This window comes from Phoca vitulina, unplaced genomic scaffold, assembly GCF_004348235.1.
Source record: "Phoca vitulina isolate PV1807 unplaced genomic scaffold, GSC_HSeal_1.0 scaffold39, whole genome shotgun sequence".
Taxonomy (NCBI): Eukaryota; Metazoa; Chordata; class Mammalia; order Carnivora; family Phocidae; genus Phoca; species Phoca vitulina.
In genome coordinates, this window is record NW_022589742.1 from 3,339,687 (window position 1) to 3,345,924 (window position 6,238).

At 39.5% G+C, this 6,238-nt stretch overlaps 2 pseudogenes; one reads left to right on the forward strand and one right to left on the reverse strand.

The window, feature by feature from the left end:
* Positions 1-2,762: 2,762 nt before the first annotated feature.
* On the reverse strand, positions 2,763-3,207 carry LOC116647097 (annotated as a pseudogene).
* A 593-nt stretch (positions 3,208-3,800) lies between these two features.
* Positions 3,801-5,744, forward strand: LOC116647098 (annotated as a pseudogene).
* The last annotated feature ends 494 nt before the right edge of the window (positions 5,745-6,238 follow it).

Consider the following 6,238-nt stretch of genomic DNA (forward strand, 5'->3'; position numbering starts at 1 on the left):
TTGCCCCAACCTCAGGCTTCCTTTTGGAGCATGGCCGAATTTGGTGGGGGGGTAAAAGTCTGATTTAAAAGACGGTTCAAGAAATAGCAATTATATTGGGCAGGGCATTGTCATTTATTTATTTTAGAGAGAGGGAGAGAGTGTGCAAGCGAGCACAAGCGGGAGGGGCAGAGGGAGAAGGAGAGAGAATCTCGAGCAGACTCCTGGCTGAGCTTGGAGCCTGCATGGGGCTCGATCTCATGACCCTGAGATCACGACCTGAGCTGAAACCAAGGGTCAGACGCCACCCAGGCGCCCCGGGGCAGGGCATGGTAATTCTTACACCGAGAGTGGTGCTGCTCACTTGGTTTGGTTTTAGTTGAAGTGATCCGGAGACTGTATTATGTAGGAATGACCAGAAACACTCGGCCTGAACTATAATCTGTAGCAGGGGAAGCAACAAGGCCACAGGAAAGATTTAAAAGAACAGTGGGAAGAACAAAATAGTTTATTTCTAAGCACATCCTATGAGTTTTGCTTTCTCATTATAATAGCTACACATACATTCTATATACTATTTTGGGGAGGGTGGTTACTAAAATATTAAGAAATACAGGTAATCATAAAAGCTAACCAGATGGTCTACTCGCAGAAAATTTGACCTAATTTTTAGAAATTAGTACAAATATGTGAAGGTCTGGTAACAAACACATTTTTTCAACATCATTGAAATTGCCTTCACTGCAAAGAACAACTTAGGTGAGACATTTCTATGACGTTACTATGTCAAGGCATTCCAGAATTATCTGAATATTTTCCTTATATTAATCAACCTGTTTTTCATAATCTACATTTTCTCCAAAGACTCATTGTCCCTAATTTCAATTCTGTAACTAGCTGAGGAAAAAGAAAATGACAGTAGCAACATTATATTCATCTGTGTGAAACCAAACACCAGCTTCCTCTAACAGAGCTAAATGTTCGAGCACTTGAGGACTCAGCATTCTTAACTCCTTTTGGAAAACTGGAATTTGGTGCAAATGCAAAGTTTGTAATAGGGACAAAAGCAACATAGTTTAGGGGCAGCACCCGGTGAACAGAAAGGTTGGAATGAGCCCTGCTTTGGGGATATAGAGAAGAAATTAGCACTAGATCAAAGCATGGAAAGAGGATACACACAGAAGTCCTCTAAAGTTTTTAATACACTAGTTAATCTATCACTCATAATATAAGGGGCAGTACCTAAAGCCCCTTAGACAAAGATTCCTGTGACAAATTTCTCTAAGAATTGAAAACTAAAAGTAAGTCCATTCAGGAAAAAAAACATACATCATTTCTCTTAGTAACAATAATAGAGTTCTGGAACCAATTTCATTTCCAAACTGGCCCTGGCCTCTAAAAAGCATGATTTCCTCATTCAGGCATTCTGGGCCTTGTTTTTGTCCTCTTCTCTAACTACTTCTTGGTTTCTGTCTCTCTCCTTGCGTGGAGTATTTCTGATTGTACTCTGTCTGTATCATCATTGTGAGTCACCTGAGGTCCCAATTTGGAAATAAGCAAGACATGTATACATCAATCAACAAAGGAGGATGTGATCACTTTAGGTGTGATCTGGGGAATACAGAGCAATCAATTGCGTGTGTAGAAATATATTAGGAAGACTTCTTCAGAATTCTCCTCACTGGCTCCAAATGTCTCATCAGCCTATTATCATCCATTTTCTAATATCTCTTTAATGAACTATTCCTTTGGAATATCAGATTAGCCAACAATGTTCTGTTGTTCATTTACAAAACATTATTTTTGTTAAGCATGTATAAAAACCGAAGCCTCACAAGATAAGGAATGTGTCCGGAGATCCCGGCATCAGCCCCCAGGAACCTCCCGCACCTGGCCCAGCACTGCGTCCCAGCCTAACAACACTGGATATTCACATGCACAAGAATGAAAAGTGGACCCCTGGCTTGCATCACTCACAAAAATTAATTCTAAATATATTAAAACTGAAATGTGAGACCTGAAAATATAAAACTCCTAGAAGAAAAGAACAGAAAAGATATTTGACATTGGTCTTGGCAAAGATTTTTTGGACACACCAAAAACAAAAATAAACAAGCAGGACTACATCAAACTAAAAAGCTTCTGCACAGCAAAAGAAACAATCAACAAAATGAAAATCTACAGAGTAGGATAAAATATTTGCAAATCATGTATCTGATAAGGGGTTAATATAAAAAATTTATATGGAATTGATATCATTCAATACCAAAAAAGAAATAATCTGATTTAAAACTAGGTAGAGGAACTGAATAGACATTTTTCCAAAGAAGACATACAAATGGCTAACAAGTACATGAAAAGGTGCTCAACATCATTAATCATCAGGGAAACGCAAATCTAAACCACAGTGAGAGATCACCTCCACCTGTTAAAAGGGCCATCATCAAAAAGACAAGAGATAACTAGTGTTGGCCAGAATGTACAGAAAAGAAACCCCTGTGCACTATTGGTGGGAATGCAGATTGGTAGAGTCACAGTAGAAAACAGAATGGGAATTACTCAAAAAAATAAAAATAGAACCATCATATGATCCATTAATCTCCCTTTTGGGTATATATACATAGGAAATGAAATCAGTATCTCTGCACTTCTTTTTGTTCTTATGAATACAGTATTTATTTGTCTTCCCTCTGTTAAACTTTGAGCCAGCGACTTTCCCTAGGCTGCCTGGGGAGGTACAGGGAAAAGGGACATACTGGGCAGACGAAATATGGGAGAAAGACCTATGGGAGGTGGAGACAGCTCCCTCCCATGATGAAGAGGATGAGAAAGGCCACCAGCAGGCACAAGAGCCCCATGGCCTCCAAGAGGGCAAAGCCCAGAATGGCGTAGGAGAAGAGCTGTTGCTTCAAAGAGGAGTTCCTGGCATAACCAATGATGAGGCTCCCGAACATAGTCCCAATTCCAGCCCCAGAGCCAGCCACCCCTACCGTGGCTGCCTCAGCCTCAATGAACGTGGCTGCTACGTCGATATCCCATGAAATGGCGCTGATTCGGAAGCTGCCATAGGAATAAGTGACGTCAGGGGATGTGGGGCAGCCAAGCTGCTGAAGCTCTCATCTGTCAGTGTCTCGGGTGGTTTTAGCAGCACTGCAGTGGTTGGCTCAACAGCTGAGAGGTGCTCCTAGCCAAGAAGGGGGTGGCGACCACCGTTGCTCAGGTGTACATTTTCAGGGGATGAGGGGCTGTGGCAGGAGAGCTGCTCCCAGGGCAGAGAAGACAGAGAGTGAGGTATCTGCACTTCTATGTTCATAGCAGCAGTTTACAATAGCCAAGACATGAAAACAACCTAAGTATCTGTTGACAGATGAACGGATAAAGATGCGATATATATATATCTCACCCATAAAAGAGGGAAATCCTACCATTTGTAACAACATGGATGAGTCCTGAGTGCATTATGCTAAGTGAAATAAGTCTGACAGAGAAAGACAAATACTGTATGATCTCACTCTTATGTAGAATCTAAAAAAGTTGAACTCAGAAAGAGAGTAAATTGGTGGTTGCTAGGAGTTGGTGAGTGAGGGAAATGGGGAAATGTTGATGGGAGTCTGGGTGGCTCAGTTGGTTAAGCGTCCGTCTCTTGATTTCAGCTCAGGTCAGGATCTCAGGGTCGTGAGATTGAGCCCCACATTGGGCTCCGCACTCAGCTTGGAGTCTGCTTGAGGTTCTCTCTCTCTCTCTCCCTCTGCTCCTCCCCCCGACTCGCGCTAAATAAATAAATTAATTAATTAATTAAATCTTTTTTTAAAAATGGGGAAATGTTGATCAAAGGGTAGAAATGTTCAGTTATAAGATAAATAAGTTCTACAAGTCTAATGTACAGCATGGTGACTATAGTTAACAATACTGTATTGTATACTTGAAATTTGCTAAGAGGACAGATCTTAAATATTCTCAACACAAAAATAAAATGGTAACTATGTGAGGTAATGGATGTGTTAACAAACCTAGTGGTAATCATTTCATGATATATATACGTATACACACACACACACACACACATATACACACATGTCAAATCATTACATTGCACACCTTAAGATTCCACAATGTTATTCGTAAAATATATATCAATAAAGCTGGAAATGAAAAATTTGTGTTTTGGTGAAAAAAGAAACATTTAGATATATAAATTTTAAGTATAAAAAATAAAGTCTTTGGGGCTCCTGGGTGGCTCAGGTGGTTGGGCGTCTGCCTTTGGCTCGGGTCATGATACCAGGGTCCTGAGATTGAGCCCCGCGTTGGGCTCCTGGCTCAGCAGGGAACCTGCTTCTCCCTCTCCCTCTCCCTCTGCCTCTCTCCCTGCTCATGCTCTCTCTATCTCTGTGTCTCAAATGAATAAATTTAAAAAATCTTTAAAAAAATAAATAAAGTCTTTTACATTTCTAAATAAAATTAAAAATAAAAAATAAAACTGAGGAATAGACTTCCTGGTGAAATAGTTTTATTCAAACTGGCAACCAATCAAGTCATTTACCAAGGATGAGTGTTGTATTTCATTTATTTTGTGTATATATATATATATATATATATATATATATATATATATATATATGCTTATGAATAGAGGCATTATTAAAGCCTAAAAAAAAAGATTCTGTAATTATTGAAAAAGTTTGGTTGTTCTGGATAACAATGTAGCCTTTCAGCTAATCAAGCTATAATTTGTTAATTGGGTGGTATTCCAATTGTTGGAATGTAATCAACAATCCTAACCTCAGTGTTAAAGGCAAAGCTTGAAGTGCACTGAATAACCTAAATGTGAATGTTAAAAATCAGAGCAAGTTAAAGATATTCATCAAGTCTGTGAGAATTTTTTCTTTGGTTCCCTTAAGTCTGCTATGCAGCTGGTTGGGCTGGATTGTTAACAAACATGACTATTACCAATGACCATATACTTAACATTTATTTTACAGACCTTTTCAATGTGTTACTTGTGGGAAATGGAAACACCAAAGTTCAAGTTTTGAAACTGCTTTTGAATTTGTCTGGAAATTCAGCCATAGCAGGAGGACTACTTAGTACCTAAGGATTCCTCATCATTCCTTTCCCTTTATGATAGCCACCTAGCAAAGAAGATTCTTCTTGGAGTACCTTTTTTAAGATTTATTTATTTTATTTGTTTTGGGGGGAGGGGCAGAGGGAGAGAGAGTCTCAAGCAGACTCCCCGCTGAGTTTGGAGCCCAACCCAGGGCTCGATCACCACCCTGAGATCATGACCCAAGCCAAAACCAAAGTCAGACACTTCACCACTGGCACCAGCCAGGCCTCTCTTCTCTGAGTACTTCTATCAGAATATAAATAACTGCCTCAACATCAAAGGCCATTTAGCTTCTCAACCTACGTTCACTAAAGGTTCACTGTTCTTCCTCCTCTATGGGGAAGAATGTGCCCAGAAAATAAGAGCTTTAAAAAAAAAGAAAAGAAGGGGCGCCTGGGTGGCTCAGTCAGTTGAGTGTCCAACTCTTGATTTCAGATCAGGTCATGATCTTGGGGTTGTGAGATCGAGCCCCACATTGGGCTCCACACTCAGCCCAGAGTCGGCCTGTCCCTCTCCCTCCCCCTGGCTTGTTCTCTCTCTCTCTCTCTCAGATAAATAAATAAATAAAATCTTTTAAAAAAAAAAGAAGAAAAGAAAAGCTTCAGTTTATCATCATGATGTGGATGTGAAGTAAAAAGATGTAACAATAACAAAATTCTGATAGTCATATGTGTCCAAAGAGTAATGCAGTCTGGAAGTAATGCACATTATAAATTTCTTACTTTCCATCTTTCTTGTAAAAGAATTCTTTCAGCAGCTGGATTTAAACAGTAAATGTCATGTCTCATCAATACAGCTAAAACTTGCCATGGTCTTCAAGATTATTTTGGACGATTTTATTGACACCAAATGAATATTGGAACTTGTACCGAAAACATTTATTTTGCTGTCTACATTGAGATATTTTGGTTATTTCCTCTACATGAAGAGACAGTGACCTTTGTACACATAAGCTACACTTTCACCATTTGAAGTGATCCAAGACCACATTAGCATGTCATAAATTCATTGGTTTAGAACTATCATAGGAATGACACCATTCTTCTAGTACTGATGAGATCCTGAGTGCTCAGTTTCAACTGCCAACCCAGCCACAGAACATCCAAAAATCCAATCATCTGTACTTCTAGTCAATGCAAAATATAAACTGTAGGA